Source organism: Eleutherodactylus coqui, chromosome 4 (genome assembly GCF_035609145.1).
Source record: "Eleutherodactylus coqui strain aEleCoq1 chromosome 4, aEleCoq1.hap1, whole genome shotgun sequence".
NCBI classification, from domain to species: Eukaryota; Metazoa; Chordata; class Amphibia; order Anura; family Eleutherodactylidae; genus Eleutherodactylus; species Eleutherodactylus coqui.
Window position 1 is genome coordinate 168,126,895 of NC_089840.1, and position 19,609 is coordinate 168,146,503.

The 19,609-nt window shown below is 46.4% G+C and overlaps 1 protein-coding gene across 7 annotated transcripts in view; it reads right to left on the reverse strand.

The window, feature by feature from the left end:
• Positions 1-19,609, reverse strand: part of ZMIZ1 (zinc finger MIZ-type containing 1) — a 407,596-nt gene that overhangs the window by 316,336 nt on the left and 71,651 nt on the right. For 6 of the 7 annotated variants that reach the window (XM_066600362.1, XM_066600357.1, XM_066600358.1 and 3 more), the window contains exon 2: positions 9,107-9,237. The exons of the other annotated variant lie outside the window; for it this stretch is intronic. The gene's annotated coding sequence lies outside the window, so the exon portion shown is untranslated. The remainder of the gene's footprint in view (positions 1-9,106; positions 9,238-19,609) is intronic. 7 annotated transcript variants of the gene reach the window in all.

Here is a 19,609-nt window from a genome sequence, read left to right on the forward strand (position 1 = left end):
CAACCCCTTTAAGCTAATGATGGAGTTCAGTAGAAGCTACTAAAGTGTCCTATTAGTGCATCACCTTTTTACATGTGCTATATAAAGGCGTAAGAGATAAAGCTTTCCTAGACCTTTTAGGGGGGTCTCACACAAAAGGATTTTAATTGTGCCATCCACGATCTCCGTCTGCACAGAAAATCCATGGTAAAAAGTGGGCATTGAAACACATGTATTTTTAGTTCAGTTGCTGGTACGAATTGTGTGTTCCATGAGCGGAAGAAAAATCCCAGCATGCTCTATTTTAGCGCGAATTCTGCACGGATGGCCCACATTGAAGTCAATGGATGTGAGTGTTCTGTTGCACATATGCAATAAACTTTGTGTATGAGTAGCAGAAACGCTCGCAACATGAAAAGGTAAACAGATAGAATACCCGGAAGGCCGGCTGGAGTGAAGAGAGAGAGACATCTTTCTTCCGAGCGGACGATACGCTGTGCATAGCATTTATCCGTGCAGAAAAACACATTCGCAATTACTTTCCGCAAATAATTGCAGGTCTTGCACTGCGGAAATCCGACCCGTTGGTGTGACCCCGGCCTTAGAGTACCAACAGCCCTAGTTATACAGAATTATTCAAAAAGGAGCAGATTTGGGGATTTAAATTACAAACTACAAGCAGGTCCACAATCTGCACATCACCAAAAAGAGGAAGGTTCAAAGTATTTATGACATACTGGCGAGTTCCATTTTCTACCACATGTGCTCCACATTTTCATAAGACGTGCGCAGGCAAGCGCTGGTTTTCTGTTTGCATATGCAACCAAGTTCAACACATTTTCTGTGACACTGCTGCCTTCTAACAACCACGCAGCCGTTTTTGGAATCTACGCCAGAATTTACATTGCACATCCACAATGGATTTATACTCAAACTCAAGCACACAAAACGATTTCTCCTGTGGGGTCGCCATTTTCCAACAAACTGTAAATAAGAAACAGCGCTGTGATGTGGCAGAAAATGAAGCATACTGATAAGTCAGAAAAAACCTGTTCAGAGGTGTGAGGATTGTGGACCTCTCTTGTAGTGTGTAATTAAATCCCCAGATCTGCTCCTTTTTGAATAACCCTGTATACTATTACACTTCTCATTCGCCCACTGTTACATAATAGCAGATTTGTCACTTTGGGAACTTTAAAAATAGTGTCCATATTGGTTAACATTCTGCTCATTAAGAGAAAAAAAAAACAAAAACCTATTCATAGAATAGGTTAGATTTTCCATAACCGCAAACTAAAGGGCTGGTTAATTTCACAAGGTCACTGGTCAGACCACATATGGAATATTGTGGACAGGTTTGGGCACCAGTATTCAAGAGGCGCGCTAATAACCATGTATAGATATATTAGGGTCAGTACAAAGAGCTCTTCTATCATCTATTTATACCTAGGACTGTAACAAGGGGGCGCTCTAATATCTATGTACAGATATATCAGGGGTCAGTATAGAGATCTCTCCCATCATCTATTTATACCCAGGACTGTAACAATGGGGCGCTATAGTAACTATGTATAGCTACCGGTATATCAGGGGTCAGTACAGAGAACTTTCACATCGTCTATTTATACCCAGGACTGCAACAAGGGGGGGGGGGGGGCGCTCTAATAACTATGAATAAATATATCAGGGGTCAGTACAGAGATCTCTGCCATCATCTATTATACAGAGGACTGTGACTGTCCTCAGTATAATAGATTGATAAAAGACTGATAAAAACAAGGAGACTTTTATCCACAAAGAGTTAAGGCTCATTTAGACGCAACAATTATCGCTCAAAAGCAGTCTTTTGAGCAATAAAGGTTGTGTCTAAATGTGCCCATGTGCCTCAGAGAGTTTGTGGGGTCCCTGGCGCCTGAGGGGAGTGGTGGTAAACAGTTAACCCCGTTTGAACGTTTGTGCATGTCCTCAGCTCCCACCGAGCATGGAATATCAGTTATTTATAAGATGATGCTGAGAAAGGAGACGGGGGACGAACCACCCAGTTATACAGCCCAGTGGGAATTAGAGTTGGGCAGAAGTCAAACGAGGGCAGATTGGCAGAAAGCATTCCTTCTATGCCATAAAAGCTCTAGATTTGGCAGGCTTCAGGAGCAAAATTATAAGGTCCTATCTATGTGGTACTGGACACCATCGAGACTGCACCAATTTGATAATCAAATACCCCCAACCTGCTGGAGATGTCAGAGTGGCCCCAGGACAATGTCACACATATGGTGGGATTGCCCCCCAGTTATGGACCTATGGCATAATATAGAAGCACTATACAATGAAATGACCAGGTCGGCGGTGTTCCTGACTGCCGAAATGGCCCTTCTCCTGATGCTCCCTGGATCAATCGCCAGAGTTAAAGCGGATCTTTTAAGGATGGTTATACTGGCAGTAAGGATGTCTGTCCCTGGGTTGTGGAGATCCGGGACCCCCCCGTCTAGAATAGTATGGACTGAGAAGCTGAATCTCCTCATGAGATACGAAGAAGAGGGGGCTGAGCGCGAGCGGGAATGATTAAACTCCCACGATTTCTGGAGTCCCTGGATCGTGATGAGAGCCTCAGATCACTGCAAACTATGGGTGGAATCAGGTCGTATAGATTAGTAAAAGCCATCCAGAGCGGGTAAGCGAGGCCTACGTACTCCCCTAACCCCCCCCCCCCCCCCCCCAGTTATGTTCAGGACCTTTTTCTTTTTATTAGTTTCATATTACACAGTTTGCAATTTTTGATATGAGACATAGGTGATGAATCTGTATAATTTAGTTCATACTATATGTTATGCGACACCAAGATGTGACAAATATTGTTTCTACATGTTCATATGAAGTCAGTAATGACATTGGCACTATGTCTTTATAATATTCTTTATTTTTCTTTTTCTGAAAATTAATAAAACCTGATTGAACCTAAATGTGCCCATCTCTCATTCTTCTGCCGAACAGCGGTTTTCAGTTGTGCATGAAAATAATCGTTCGGCAGAACAGCTGATAAGCAGGACCGCCCGCTGTGTTCTGCCCAGGGACAGCTGATAATATTGTATCAGCTGTTCTCAGCTGTCAGCTCCGTGGCAAATCAAAGCTGCTACTTGGTACTAATAGGCATTAGTGCCAAGTAGTAGTTTATGCAAAAAGCCATCTTTTGAGCGATCATCTTTGCAGTGTAAATGCACACTAAGTAAAGTAGCTGTAGCATTGTTAATGTCAACTTCTGTGTTCTTGTGTGCATCTGGTGCCTAATAACTGCAGAAGTCAGCGAGTGACACTCTAAGCCGGGTCATCGCACTGGCAAAATAATCAGTAATGGAAAAATGTCTTTGTTGACAGCAAGTCTATTGCCACGAGGGTCTCAACTGTGTGACTATAAAAATACAAGGCTAGCAAATGTTCTCGCCACACTCTACACGGAGCATGCAGGCCCAGCGAACGCAGAATTAGGCATGTAGCACAATATAGCAGTACACACCTGCCATACTTATCTCGTGCGATGCTCCTATTAGACGACATAACAGACTTCACTTTCACATATAGCTGAGTTAGGGCGCTTTCACACTACAGTTTTTATGTTCAGTTTTTTGTGAGCCAAAACCAGAAGTGGAGAGAAAGCATAATGGAAAGATTTGTGGTTCTTCCATATTTTGGACCCACTCCTGATTTTGGCTCACAAAAACTGAACATAAAAACTGTTGTGTGAAAGCGCCCTTACAAGAATGAGAAATACAATTTAATCAAAGTAAAGTTTATTGATCTATGCCTTCTCACAGAAGTCTATGTACAAGAGCTCATGTCCACGGGCGGTTTTTCACCATGTATTAAACATGGGTTGTACAGACGCGTGATACGCGGTCAATGTAGTCAATGGACTTCCATTGATCCATGCAGTGGTGTGTAGACACTGTGTGTAGGTATGCGTGAGAAATAAATGGCAGCGTGCTCCATTTCTCCACACGCCACACAGCATGAGCCCTATACGTTTGTATGGGCAGCGCATGCATCTCTGTCCATATACAGTACATTACATGGGGTGACAATTCATACGCAACACTGCTATGAAACGGCGCGGGGAATTTTAAAAAGGGGAACAAAAAACAAAACAGAGTGACACTGTGCAGGACCACGTGTGTGAGATAGGCGGGCATGCACAGGACGCACACAGCCGATATGTAGTCGCTGGTGGTAGATCTGGCAAAATAAATACCCCACAGTGTTTTACCAAAACAACCCACGGACATGAGACCTAAGGCTAATTTCACATCTGTGTTGTAACTTCTGGCTGGAGGTTCCCTCTCAGATACAGTAGAAAAAGCGTTGCATACAGTGCTTTTTTTTTTTTTTTTTGCGGTCCACAAGTCGGGCAGCTGGGCTGACCCCATTACAGCCTATTGAGTCTGGCAGGTGCGTTTAGATTCTGTCCAGCCACAGGGATTCCCCTTTCCTGCTTCCTGAATGGAGCAGGAAAGCGGGATCCCCAATGCAGGTGTCAACGTACCCTACGCCGGCCGCGCACAGGGTTTCTCTACAAACTAGGTCAGCCATTATTTATATCTGGATAATAAAAAATCTTGCAAATCCACATCTAGACATAAAACGCTTTATATGGGGAAAGTACATGGGAAACAAATGCCATACAAGTCCACCAAGGATAGACTTGAATATACCACTGGGAATCCTGGACAATTAGTGGCCTTTAACATGGCACAATTATTTCACAAATAATAAAACAAGCGATTGGCACAATAATTATTAGGTGTGAACGTGTGAAACGAGGGGACAATCAACGACAACAATTTGTTAGCTTATCGCTGACTGGATCTTTCATGCATACCTAAATAAAATTAAAACATCATCCCCGTCTTCTGCAAATTCTGTCATGCACTATAAACTGGCGTCCTGACGACTTGCTGAATAGAAAGCAGCAGCAGAAGGGTTAACTAGAGGTTGGTCATCCAATGAACGATCAAAACTACCCAATTATTGTTCAGTGTGAACACATGCCAACCGAACTCCATCTGATCCCTACTTCACCGATGGTTGCACTCTTGTTCCAAGTTATGTCGCTGTGTAAAAGGCCCCTTAATAAGATGCAGCAAACGGTTTGCAATAACAAACATGTATAAAGAGGTTTCAGCATCCTAAAAAGTGTTATTAGAACTTTTAGAAATATGCCAGTCTGCTGGGCATAACTCACACATTCATAGAAGGGGTTAAAAGACTCCGATTCACTAACTGGTACACAAAAAAGGCTGCCAGGCACGGTTTCATGTTTAAACACCAGTGTTGCCCCAGAAACATCACTGTTGCAAAACAAAGAGCAAGAGACAGAGGTAGAGCGATGCCAAGGGTAGATAACAGAGAGTGGCAGCTGCGTCCTAGGTTGTGGGAAGCATAAAGGTTAACCTCTTGTGCAACCAGTCTGGCACCATGTAACACTCAGTAAAGGACTGCCAGGTTACAGGAAGACCCCGCTGGATGGTGGATAGTTCTGACAAACAGGAAGCAGGACTTGCTGCTGTAGTAAGAGCCTGCAGTAACGGCTCGGGTTTCAGGCTTCACCGGCCAACAATGACGTAGAACGTGTTTTGTAAGAGATATTTCCATAAAAAATTTGAATGCCGGCCGTCTGCAATGGAAGCTGTGAGCTAAACAAGAGCGGCGCAGCTGTATCAGCTCCGCGCTGTAGTGACAATGTAGCCAACAGCTGCATCTCTTAAAGGGACCGTGACACCAGCTCTGCACTTAAATATCACCTATACCCGGCGCACTGCCCGTAACACAACCCTTGCATTGAAAATCATCATATGTGCACTTCCAGGTCACTCAAGTCTAACTGCAGTCACCCCAAAACCGCCAAGATGGCAAGTATCCCGGGCGACATCAGGAGCATGGAAAACAGATTTGCATTCACAATAATGAAGAATAGGTCGTCACCTCTCACTTTCTTCTCTATATTAAATTGTGACATTAAAGCTACAAAAACAAGTGTATACAACAAACAAAGCAGGATTCCTTAAAATAAAACTAGTTTTAAAAGTATTATCTTATCATGACTTTGTCTACATTTCCTATGGCCCTCAATCTGGCGATTGGATGCCATCCAATGTAATACATAGACGGCCATCCATCTGAATGACTGCCATGTAATATTACCATGCCCCTGCATCTTATGGTTTGAGGCTGGATGGAAGAATGTTAAAGGGGTTTTCCAGGCAACGCCAGCTGTTGGTGTCCGGCTACATCAGGGATGGAGTGGAAGCTGCTGCTCCGACCAGTGTAGTGGCTGATGCTGATAATTGCAGTCACAGATCTCATTGAAATCAAGGAGTGCTGCCATTGCAAAAGTAGGGTAGGGTCTCATCAATTTCATTGAGAGCTGTTCCTGCAATTAGGAGCGCCAGCCACTACCTAGGGTTCAGAGATGCGGCTTCAGCTCAGTCCCCGGCAATGACAGCCGATGCTGCCTGGAAATCCCCTTCAAAAAAAGCTTCCCCATGTGTTGCCAAAATCTTCTACCAGTCTGTGTGCTGTGAAGTGTCCACTCAGCCCACCCTTATAATGAACAAGTTTGTCTAGAAAAGAACATGAGAGATGGGGAAGAGGAACTTAGGGCTCCTGCACACTTGCGTTTTTTTCACGTGTTATAGCTGGGGGGGTTTTTCAAGCGATATCGCTGCTTTTTTTTCACGCGATTGTCAATGGGACTTTGGGTGCCTGCACACGAGCAGAATTTCAAGCGCGTGATTTTAGGCACATAATCCGCCCCAGACCGCAGCCAATATACTCCTATGAGGATCCGCAGTTGTCCCCAGACGGACGGATGTGTATCGCGTTTTTTCACGCGAGTGAAAAAATCTGCGACCTGTTCTAATTTTGGTCGGATCATGCGCGTGAAGCCTCCAATACAAGTGAATGGGTGCGTTTTTTCACGCAGTACATCCGCAGTGCAGCTGCAGATGGAGTCACTGGTTGCTATGACTACAGGACGTAGGCATGGTAGGAGGCGTCCCAACACACAGCACAGAGCTTCACAGGCACATTTCAACTGCAGATCTGTCCTTTCAGTCCCCTCATCTACCAGAGAGCAGCCAGCAGACACCAGCCAGGGTGCACCCAGTACCTCCTTTTTTCCCTGGGGGGCTCTTCCTCCTCCGTTACCGCAGTACGTCCGAAAAAAGTTACATGGATCAACCATGCCCACAAAGACATCTGCTCACCGGGTGAAAGCATGTTGCCAGAATAATTTAACGGCGCTCACACAAGCAAGAGGGACAAAACGGAGTCTGGGTGTTGGTTTTTAAGCTGTTTTCCAGGGAATGGGCAGTTCTCTAGGGGTTGGGTTTACAATAAGGGTGTCTTCCGGATTTTTCTGCGCGTTTTTTTCCGCAACACATCCGCGTATATCCGCGCGTGATTTTTCACGCATCCGCACCTATCCGCAAGCACATTTAGGTACCATACGCGCGTGAAAATCCGCGAGTGGAATCCGGAACGCTCGTGTGCAGGCGGCCTTTCTAATGTTAAAAACGCATTGCAAGTTGGTGCGTTTTTAACATTAGAAAGTCCCATTGACAATCGCGTGGAAAAAAAGCAGCGATATCGCTTGAAAAAAAAGCCAGCTATAACACGTGAAAAAAAACGCAAGTGTGCAGGAGCCCTTAAAGGGATTATCTATGGAGGATGCTTTTTTTTTTTACCCAATCAGCCCAGAGTTGTTTAATTACATAGAAGCCATACTCTCCTCACCCGCAGCTCCCATGTCTCAACCAGCTACAGTGTGATGATATCCAAATAATTGGACAAGCGACCGAAGCACCTATTCACCTGCCAAAGTGAGCTGGTAATTGGCTGCAGGCAGTGACATACACAGTGGCTCACTGAAGCAGGGAGCGAAGACCGGCAGGGGGACGTTAACTTCCCTGGAAAATCCCTTTAAAACCCAGCAGAGCCACAAAGTGAAGCTATGCTTTGGAGCTCAGGTACATAGAAGTTTATTAGGGTCAGCATATCCAAAAATTGCTTAGAAGAAGTCCTAAGAGAAAAATTACTGATGTTCATGAAAGTGCAAACCAGAATTGCATTGCCGAACAAAAGCACAGGAAATAATACAGCTTTGCAGCAAACACCCACATTCAAGACATGCAGGAGATTGTAAAGCCCTTGGAAAGGGTTGCATATGTTCGGTGGCAGAAATTAACCAGCATCTTTAGATATCCGGCTAAGAAAGGGGAGGGGATTGTGTGAGGGGTGGGGGGAGGTAGAGACAAGTTTGTTCCAAAGTAATTTTCGTATGGTTTTGGACCTTTTTTCAGTGACTTGTTTGTAATATTAGCATAGGTATTTGAAGAAGTGAAGGTACTTTATGTGGGTTGTGTGCTTGCGTATTTTGGCCAAAATATCAGCTAATATCTCACATGTATTTATCACTTTTGCAGAAGCAGCCTAGCCCCGAGATGTTGGGGAAACCTGAGGTATTGGTGTTTTTGGTGGTTCGCTTACCAAGTGCAGAACAGCCCACCCCATCTATAGTATAGGTGTCACTAATAGGCCGTAAGCCTGTATGGTACAATACACATATCTGTGTGACTGAACGCAATACAAGCCATATCTGTGTGCAAGTATCATTACACAATAGCCACCCCCCATGTATGGAAGGTGTGTGAGTGGCTGCTCATCAGTATTTTTGCCTTTCTGCAGGCTGCTGGGAACTGGTGTTTGCACCTCCCCATGTATCTTGGCATCACTAAGTATGGCCTTTTTTAGTGATTTACTTATGGATTTGATCCCTTTTCAGTGACTTGTTTGTTCTAAAGTATGAAGAATACAAGAAAGTGCAAGTCAAGGGGTGTCCACAAGCTGTTTCTTTAGCAAGGAGTCAGAAGTGGTGAAGTCAAAAGTAATGTGGAGTAGTCTCTAGTGAGAAAAACTTTGATGCTATTGGGTCAGGAGAGGGAATAAGATTTGAATGTCATTGTTAAAAGCGCTGGATTAATCTTTCTATACAGCCATTTCCCTTTACACAAACATTCCCAAGACAAATAAAAAGCCAAAATTTTATCATGACTAATCTGTAAGAAGTTGAACTTACTAGAGACTTGTGCTTGGAATCCCAACTAGGACTACTTTGACGTTTTACAAGTCACTTTATTCTATGTGCAAATTAATCCAAATGTTCTTAATGGCTGAGCATGTCCTAGAACTTTCTTCATTAGTTAAAACCTGTTGAAAAATAACACAGGGGAGTTAACAAAGTTTAAAACATTGCTTCGCATTTTATACAACATGGGCAGGAGCGAGTATCGCTGGCTCACTGACAGAGCGGCCAGAACCGGGCCCCCAAAAAGGGGCCCATAAGTGTAGGCCCTGCATGACAGGGTTGTCAGAGGCAGTAAGGGGTTAATTGTATAGGAGAAGGGAAGATGATGAAGGGGAGTGGGAGGGGAGAGAAAGGGTTAAAAAGGGGCCAGTTTAGGCAGGAGCGCCATATTTTTAAAGAAATGTGAGAGAGTCCCGCGCACCCCCCCCCCCCCCCCCCTATAATAAAATAATGAATAAGGGTTAATGATAGGTAAAGCTAGGAATTGAAAGGTATGAATGGCTGTTTTTTTAAAGATTGTTCATAATGTTGTGGCAGCCTATGGTGGGTTGGGGGGTCCTTGGAGGCGAGTTTTATTTTGCGTGAAAGGACTTATGGTGAGGGCGGCCTCACCTGGAAGAATTCACACCTTATTGGTATCGTGGTTGCGTCTGGTGCGTTGGGGAAGGCCAGGGAAGGGATCCCGGGTGGCCTGGAGCAAATTTTGATTTTCAAGCCTCCCAGTGGCGGAAGCTAGTGGCGTCTCTGAGCCGGGAGTACGGTTGAGGCAAGGTCCGTTTTTTATGTATTAAACACCAGACCCTTAGCTTTTTGGTTGCGTCTCCAAGGGCCTCCTCTCCATAAGTTTAAATTGTAATATTTTATTTAATAAAATGGCTGCTGTGGCCAAAATTTCCAAAGAAAAAAAGATGTTGTCCAGTCTAATTTTTGGTATCGCAAGTAGGAAGGTGTCAGTGGTGAGTCTGGCATACCCTTGTCATGTGTATTTACCGGTGTACGGTGCAATACATGGGTAATACGCATCCCCCATACGCCGGTGAGGGGGCGTTTAGGCTGAACGCATCCCACTTGTGACACACAACCTGCCAGTCACACGGACAAGGAGTGATCCCAGTACAACGAACGAGCGGTGCCGATAACAGATCGGTTAGCGGTCAGATCATCCCTGGATCCCACGACTCTAAGCAATAATCGTACAATGCGAGTCATAATACGCTCGTTTGTCATTCAGTTTAGGTGTCCTGAGGAAGCAGCAATCAACTATGAACAGCCTATGTACTGTGAATGGAGACGGGAGGCTGCAAGCGATCTTTGGCCCGTCCGCCTCCCCTCATTGCTCGACTCTCGCGCCTTATGATGATCCTGTGTAAAAGGGTTGTTTGAACTGGAACTACACCTTCAAGAGACCACAACACAGAATATCCTGTAGAGACGACCTGAAGAAGAAAACATGTGGCAAAAATCCTCATAGTGTGTTATAACTTGCTGAATAAAAGCAGAACAGTAGAATAGGATGATGACAAATTGCATGGAATTAAAAAAGGGGGTTTACTTCTCAAAAGGACCCCCGAAGCGCTGACTTCTGGGCAGACGGCCTGGCATGATGGCGTCCAGGATATAAGCGCTGATGCTGTGATCGGACGCAGCGGTCACTTGCTCCTGCCTAGTAGTCTACCCGGAAGCCAGCTTTGGAGTCTGGGAAGAGGAAAGTATATCGATATACCCTTAGTAGTTGTCCTAATTCATACGCAGCCAGCTAAGTGTTGCAGCAGGCTTGCGCAAAATTCTTTCCTGCCTCTGTGTTGCCTCTTACATCACCGCTGTATTCCTGTCCACAAGTGTACTGGGTCTCTGCTGGGGGTAGTTGTCCTAATTCATACGCAGCCAGCTAAGTGTTACAGCAGGCTTGCGCAAAATTCTTTCCTGCCTCTGCTGTGCGTTCCGTAAGCGAAGTCAGCCTCCAACCACAGGCCAATAAGCGGCACATTTAATTACAGCGTTCTGTTTCTGCACTACTGGTAATACAGCATGCTGAGGGATAGAGGTAGGCCTAGAGGACGTGGACGCGGGCGAGGACGCGGAGGCCCAAGTCAGGGTGTGGGCACAGGCCGAGCCAGTGCGGTGGTCAGGGGTACAGGCAGGGCCAGACCGAATAATTCACCAACTGTTTCCCAAAGCGCCCCCTCGCGCCATGCCACCCTGCAGAGGCCAAGGTGCTCTAAGGTGTGGCAGTTTTTCACAGAGACGCCTGACGACCGACAAACAGTGGTGTGCAACCTTTGTCGCGCCAAGATCAGCTGGGGAGCCGCCACCACCACCAGCATGCGCAGGCATATGATGGCCAAGCACCCCACAAGGTGGGACGAAGGCCGTTCACCGCCTCCGGTTTGCACCACTGCCTCTCCCCCTGTGCCCCACCTGCCACTGAGATCCAACCCCCCTCTGAGGACACAGGCATGAGTGCCGACCGGCCTGCACCCACACCCTCACCTCTGCTGTCCTCGGCCCCATCCAGCAATGTCTCTCAGCGCAGCGTCCAGACGTCGCTAGCGCAACTGTTTGAGCGCAAGCGCAAGTACGCCGCCACGCACCCGCACGCTCAAGCGTTAAACGTGCACATAGCCAAATTGATCAGCCTGGAGATGCTGCCGTATAGGCTTGTGGAAACGAGGCTTTCAAAAGCATGATGGCGGCGGCGGCCCCGCGCTACTCGGTTCCCAGTCGTCACTACTTTTCCTGATGTGCCGTCCCAGCCCTGCACGACCACGTCTCCCGCAACATTGTACGCGCCCTCACCAACGCGGTTACTGCCAAGGTCCACTTAACAACGGACGCGTGGACAAGCAGAGGCGGGCAGGGCCACTATATCTCCCTGACGGCACATTGGGTGAATTTAGTGGAGGCTGAGACAGAGTCAGAGCCTGGGACCACTCACGTCCTAGCCACCCCCAGAATTGCGGGCCCCAGCTCGGTGCTGGTATCTGCGGCGGTGTATGCTTCCTCCACTAAACCACCCTCCTCCAACGCAACCTCTGTCTTGCAATCAAGATGTGTCAGCAGCAGCACGTCGCCAGCAGTCGGTGTCGCGCGGCGTGGCAGCACAGCGGTGGGCAAGCGTCAGCAGGCCGTGCTGAAACTACTCAGCTTAGGAGATAAGAGGCACACAGCCCACGAACTGCTGCAGGGTCTGACAGAGCAGACCGACCGCTGGCTTTCGCTGCTGAGCCTCCAACCGGACATGGTCGTGTGTGACAACGGCCGTAACCTGGTGGCGGCTCTGCAGCTCGGCAGCCTCACGCACGTGCCATGCCTGGCCCATGTCTTTAATTTGGTGGTTCAGCACTTTCTGAAAAGCTACCCACACTTGTCACACCTGCTCGGAAAGGTGCGCCGGGTCAGCGCACATTTCCGCAAGTCCAAGACGGACGCTGCCACCCTGCACACCCTGCAACATCGGTTTAATCTGCCAGTGCACCGACTGCTGTGCGATGTGCCCACACGGTGGAACTCTACGCTCCACATGTTGGCCAGGCTCTATAAGCAGCGTAGAGCTATAGTGGAATACCAACTCCAACATGGGCGGCGTAGTGGGAGTCAGCCTCCTCAAATCTTTACAGAAGAGTGGGCCTGGTTGGCAGCCATCTGCCAGGTCCTTGGAAACTTTGAGGAGTCTACCCAGATGGTGAGCGGGGATGCTGCAATCATTAGCGTCACCATTCCTCTGCTATGCCTCTTGAGAAGTCCCCTGCAAAGCATAAAGGCAGACGCTTTGCGCTTGGAAACGGAGGCGGGGGAAGACAGTATGTCGCTGGATAGTCAGAGCACCCTCATGTCTATATCTCAGCGCGTTGAGGAGGGGGAGGAGCATGAGGAGGAGGGGGAAGAGACAGCTTGGCCCACTGCTGAGGGTACCCATGCTGCTTGCCTGTCATCCTTTCAGCGTGTATGGCCGGAGGAGGAGGAGGATCCTGAAAGTGATCTTCCTAATGAGGACAGCCATGTGTTGCGTACAGGTACCCTGGCACACATGGCTGACTTCATGTTAGGATGCCTTTCTCGAGACCCTCGCGTTACACGCATTCTGGCCACTACGGATTAGTGGGTGTACACACTGCTCGACCCACGGTATAAGGAGAACCTTTCCACTCTCATACCCGAAGAGGAAAGGGGTTCGAGAGTGATGCTATACCACAGGACCCTGGCGGACAAACTGATGGTAACATTCCCATCCGACAGCGCTAGTGGCAGAAGGTGCAGTTCCGAGGGCCAGGTAGCAGGGGAGGCGCAGAGATCAGGCAGCATGTACAGCGCAGGCAGGGGAACATTCTCCAAGGCCTTTGCCAGCTTTATGGCTCCCCAGCAAGACTGTCACCGCTCCCCAGTCAAGGCTGAGTTGGCGGGAGCACTGTAAAAGGATGGTGAGGGAGTACGTAGCCGATCGCACGACCGTCCTCGGTGACGCCTCTGCCCCCTACAACTACTGGGTGTCGAAGCTGGACACGTGGCCTGAACTCGCGCTGTATGCCCTGGAGATGCTTGCTTGTCCTGCGGCTAGCGTCTTGTCAGAGAGGGTGTTTAGTGCGGCTGGGGGAATCATCACGGATAAGCGTACCCACCTGTCAACCTACAGTGCCGACAGCTTTACACTCATCAAGATGAACAAACCCTGGATTTCCCCAGACTTCTCTTCTCCACCAGCGGACAGCAGCGATACCTAAGCAAAACGTAGGCTGCACCCGCGGATGGAAGCATCGTTCTCTATCACCATAAAAAACGGGGACCTTTTTGCTTCATCAATCTGTGTATTCTATTCATCTTCCTCCTCCTGCTCCTGCTCCTCCTCCTGAAACCTCACGTAATCACGCCGAACGGGCATTTTTCCTTAGGCCCACAAGGCTCAGTCATATAATTTTTGTAAACAATTTTTATAAGTTTCAATGTTCATAAAAGCGTTGAAACTTTCACCTGAACCAATTTTCATTTTAACTGGGCTGCCGCCAGGCCTAGTTACCAATTAAGCCACATTAACCAAAGCGATTAATGGGTTTCACCTGCCCTCTTGGTTGGGCATGGGCAATTTTTCTGAGGTACATAAGTACTGTTGGTATACCAATTTTTTGGGGCCCTCGCCTACAGTGTAATCCAATTAATTTTTTGCCCACCTGCATTAAAGCTGACGTTACATCAGCTGTGATGGGCAATGCAATGGGATATATTTATGTACCGCCGGTGGCTTCCTGGCACCCACCCATGCTGTGGGTCCACAGGGAGTTGTAACTGCATGTGTCCACTTCTAAAGAACCCCGGTCTGACTGGGGCATGCAGTGTGAGCCGAAGCCCACCTGCATTTAATCGGACGTTACCTCAGCATGGGCACGGCAATGGGATACATTTATGTACAGCCGGTGGGTTCCAGGGAGCCACCCATGCTGTGGGTGCACACGGAATTCCCATTGCGGAGTTGTACCTGCCTGTGACTATTTATAAAAAGCCGCGGTCTGACTGGGGCATGCAGACACCTTGACAGAATGAATAGTGTGTGGCACATAGGTTCCCCATTGCTATGCACACGTGTGCAGCTCCTGATGGCGGTGGCACAGGATTATATTCCTCATTGCTTCTGTACAGCATTGTGGGCTATCGCCCTGCCCCTTTTAAAGAGGGTCGCTGCCTAGCCGTGCCAACCCTCTGCAGTGTGTGCCTGCGGTTCCTCCTCATGGCAGACGCACTTATAAATAGACATGAGGGTGGTGTGGCATGAGTGCAGCTGAAGGATGCGCAGGGACACTTTGGTGTGCACTGTGGACACTGGGTCGTGCGGGGGGGGGGGGGGGGTTGGGCAGCATGTAACCCAGGAGAAGTGGCAGCGGAGTGTCATGCAGGCATTGATTGTGCTTTGTTGGAGGTAGTGCCGGTATTGTGGCTTAATAGTGGGACCTGGGAACTTGAGATGCAGCCCAACATGTAGCCCCGCGCCTGCCCTATCCGTTGCTGTGTCGTTCCCATCACTTTCTTGAATTGCCCAGATTTTCACAAATGAAAACCTTAGCGAGCATCGCCGATATACAAAAATGCTCGGGTCGCCCATTGACTTCAATGGGGTTCGTTACTCGAAACGAACCCTCGAGCATCGCGATAATTTCGTCCCGAGTAACGAGCACCCGAGCATTTTGGTGCTCGCTCATCTCTACCTATAACCATAAACAATAGAATGCAGCATTTGGACTTTTCTCCACAAGTCTTTACCAATTGAGTAGGATTCTGACTTCATCGCAATTTTGAAAAGGCGACACTTGTAAAGTCGCATCATATGCCTCATTCATGATGCCAAAAAGTTTGAAATGCTCAAATCATTGACAAATTACCCAAACTGTGATCACCAACTACCAATTTGAGCTGTCCTAATGGAAAGGAGTCATCAAAAGAGAACTAGATTTTAAATATGCTCTTTTTATGCACTTTCTACTCTCGCCACTAAGGGGAGATGTTGAGATCAGCGCTATTTTATCTGTTAACGGATCCTTTTTATTCCTTTTGAAAACAAAAAAAAAAAAGAAAAATAGGTCTGTTGCAAAATTAAGCAAAAAGGTTTGTTTCTTTGCCAGATCATTCAAAAAAGGATATTTGTTGTTGGTTTGCGAAATTGCGATCCATTTAACATATCCATTTTTTGTTTCTTTGAAATGTAGTCCTAGTTTACAACCACACGTGCCAGCGTACTAACCAGATCCACTAAACAGATGCAAAAAGTATCTCTGACCGTGCCGCCTCTATTCATTGGAAGGACTGTTGTTCCTGTATAAAGCATAGGTGGGGCAGTCCTTGTTTTGGCTGCCGGGAGTGTCGTACCATGTGGAGGTTCCTCTACCACACAGGTGGACCCTACAACACCCTTTTAGAAGCATAAAAGATGCTACAAACACTTGCTGAACCAAAGAAAATGCATAAAAAGTAGATTACCAGACCCTAAATGTCCAGTAGGGCGAGGAGAATGTGGTTCACAAAAAGAGGTCGAAAGAGACCTACACTGCATAGAGAAAACTCACATTGTGGTAATAAATATCTAGTTTACTGACTTAAATCATTCACTTCAGAGGTGGCAAACCAGCCAGAAAGCAAAGACCACAGAGGCGGCCCCCGTAATCTGGAAAGGCCACTCACATATGTAGTAACCAAAGAAGAAGTGCTCATCACAGATGTGAGCCTGGCAGGTAATGCTACACCAACATGTATTCAGTCTTCCATCTCCTCACTGGTATTCTCTTAAACTACCGCATGTGCACAGATCACCAAATCCTTGGTCCGGACCCCACAAACACACAATCAGACGATAATCAGAGAAAACTTAGTTATTGGCAGTTTAGGAAGGAACGCGAAGCAGAGACACGATTAGACCTTCCATTGCTGACTGCAGTCGCTGTCCTGCTAATCCACCAAGCACTATAGTCATCTACTCAGTAAGGCAGATTTTACATGGGGTGATCTGGTGGGAAAGAACAGCCCAACAGCTCATCCCAGCAATAATGGTTCCTGTGCTCTTACAACGAAGCGTACATCACCGACCGAATGGAGGTGGAGCGGGCTAGGGGTCGTTCCGGGCCGCCTGCCTCCATTCACAGTAAGCAGCCAGTCATTTATAAGCGATACTACCTGATTACACGGAACGATACGTTGTTCGGTTTTCTGGATATTAAAAATTGTTCTGACAAACAGGCTGTGTATAAAGCAAGAAAATTGCAACCAAAGCTAACAGGGGGCTCCAACCAGCGTGTCTGGATGAACAGCTCACCCTTGCTTTGTACGGACGAGCAAGGACAGCAGGTGACCAGTTGGAGCGCCACTGCGATTTAACTAAAACAGAAAGGGAAGCCTCCAGTAAAAAACACAAAAATTGGATCACTCAACAACAGTAAAAAACATCACCTGTCAGATGTCAGCAGGAAAAGTAAGTAATGGTGTGGAGGTGGTGTTCTTGGCACACCTTGGGTCCTTCCATACCTGTGGATGGTTGTCATGAAGAGCTGCTGCTCTGAAGGTTACAGGAGATCCAATGCCCTACTAGATGAACGTCTCTAATAATCTGGCCATTAAGTAAAGACCTAGTTGTATAATAACATCTTTATTTTCTCAAACCGTTGTGAAGGAAAAGCCCAACAAAAGTCACAGTCCTCATCGCCAGTCAGGCGCTCTATTATATGTACGCAGTGAACGGGTTACGATTCACCAAGATTACAACGATGCGGTTAGAGAACGTTCAGCAGAGATTCGCTCTCACAGTGTTTATTCACTAACAGAAGACGTTCCGCGAGGTTTCACGGTCGAGAGCTCTTATTTTGTGGCAGCCCAGATACATGTTGCTTGATGAAGCTCTACCTTCTAAAGGCATTTGCTTTACACTTCATAAATAAGCACTCATTAAAAGAAAGCAAGTGCCGAGTTAATCGGGCCAGATCAGCCTTTGTAGCATATTGTAATAGAAATAATTATGCTCCTGGGACGGGGCAGGAAGTGTGTATAAGTGCAAGAATGGGCCACCAGGGAGGTAATAAAGCCGGCAGCGCCTCTGCACACGGCCGTGGAAGGCTCCGGTATAACATGGATGGAGGGATGCTGTCAGGGACTAACACACTGCAGAGATCATGCATGATTAACCTCTTCCTGACCGCAATATGCCTTTTTACTGACTTCACTAATGCACTTACATCTTTTTAAGGTGGTGGTTTGCCTGACTACTGATGGCCAGGTTACTGCTCTAACTGCCAGAAATGCAGGAACCTCCGATACAGACAGTGTAACCACTTACATACTGCAATCAATAGCAACAGCAGCACATAAGCAGATGAAAGGGGGAGGAGGCTCTTTCTGTCACCCATCAACACTCTGCAATGTGAAGCAAGGTATCAATGGGTTCCCATAGCAACCGGAAGCTAGACAATAGGTCTCCATGTCTGCCATGTAATGCAACCTATTAAGCCCCGCCTCCCGTAGAGTCTAACAAACTGCTCTCATAGGCTCAGTACCCAGTTTCCCCAAAAATAAGTCCTAGCATGATTTTTGAAGATGCTTGAAATATAAGCTCTATTCCAAAATTGAGCCATAGTTACAGTTAATAAAAAAAAAAAAGTGTAAATACTGTCCAGGCAGCTATACATGTAAAAAATTAAAATCTTTTAGAGCAAAAATTACCCCGTCTTATTTGCTGGGAAACAGGTAGAATGCAGAGTACTATCCTAAAGATCAAACAATCACATCTTCAAGTCCCCTTCAGGGACTAAAAAAGTTCAATAAAGCTTAACTGAAAGGAAAAAAATGCTGTTTAGAAATATACTTTTTCCCTAGAAAAACCTGTTTTAAATGAATAAAATGTAAAAAAAAAAAAAAGTTAAAAAGGCAACACATAATCAGTATTACCATATTCATAACAACCCTGACAATATTTAGTTATTTATTTTGCTTAGTGAATGCCAAAAAACTAACGCCAGAAATGCTATTTTTCATTTGTTTGCCTCCCAAAAACGTTATAAAAATCAAGTTTTTGCAGTTTTCCTGCAAAAAAGAAGAACTCACATCTTTGTTACCAGAAGAATCACAGTGCTCTAGGTCTTACCCCGGCGATGATCTTCAACATGTGTATTGTGCAAAAGTAGTAAAAAATAAAATCTCTAGAAACTTGGTGTTGCAGTAATCGTGCGGTTCAGATAAGAAGGTTATCAGGTTATTTCTACTGAATGATGAATGCTGTAAAAACAAACCCCCCAAAAATGGCGGTATTTCTGTGCATTTTTTTCCATTCCCTCCCCCCCCCCCCCCAAAAAAGAAAAAGACATAAAAGTTCAACACTACATATATACCCCCGGAATGCTGACATTAAAATATACAACCCCTCCCAGAGAACAAGCATTCATACAGCGGTGTCAGCGACTTGTGGCTCTTGCAGTGCGATGGTGAAAATACCTTGGTCCTTAAGGCACAAAATAGGCCGGTCATGAAAGGGTTAAGGCCTTCCCACAATGCATTATGTAATCAAATAGCTATATCAAAAACTGGCTACCCCGATTTAAAAAACAAACATGAGAGTCTTTTCAAGAAAGAGCTACAAAACTACATTTTCTTCTTCCAGCAACGTCTACACGTCTCAACATTGTAGTTCATAACCCCAGAAATCTGGCTTTCTGGCATGTAATGTACCGACCACCATGGAAGATGCAAGCAGAAATAAGTGGACTTCTGCTACAGACAATAATGTTGTTTAACCCGCAAGACTGCGAGGAGCACAACTACAACACCCATCGTGTAAAGGAACAGATCACCTTACATGGACAACTGCTGGAATTAAAATGTAAATTCATTTAATCCCTTAGTGACCAGGCCAAATTTTGCAAATCTGACATATGTCACTTTAACATGGAAAAACACCAGAAAGGTTTTGCATATCCAAGCGATTCTGACATTGTTTTTTCGCCACATGTTGTACTTCATTTAGGCGGAAAAAAT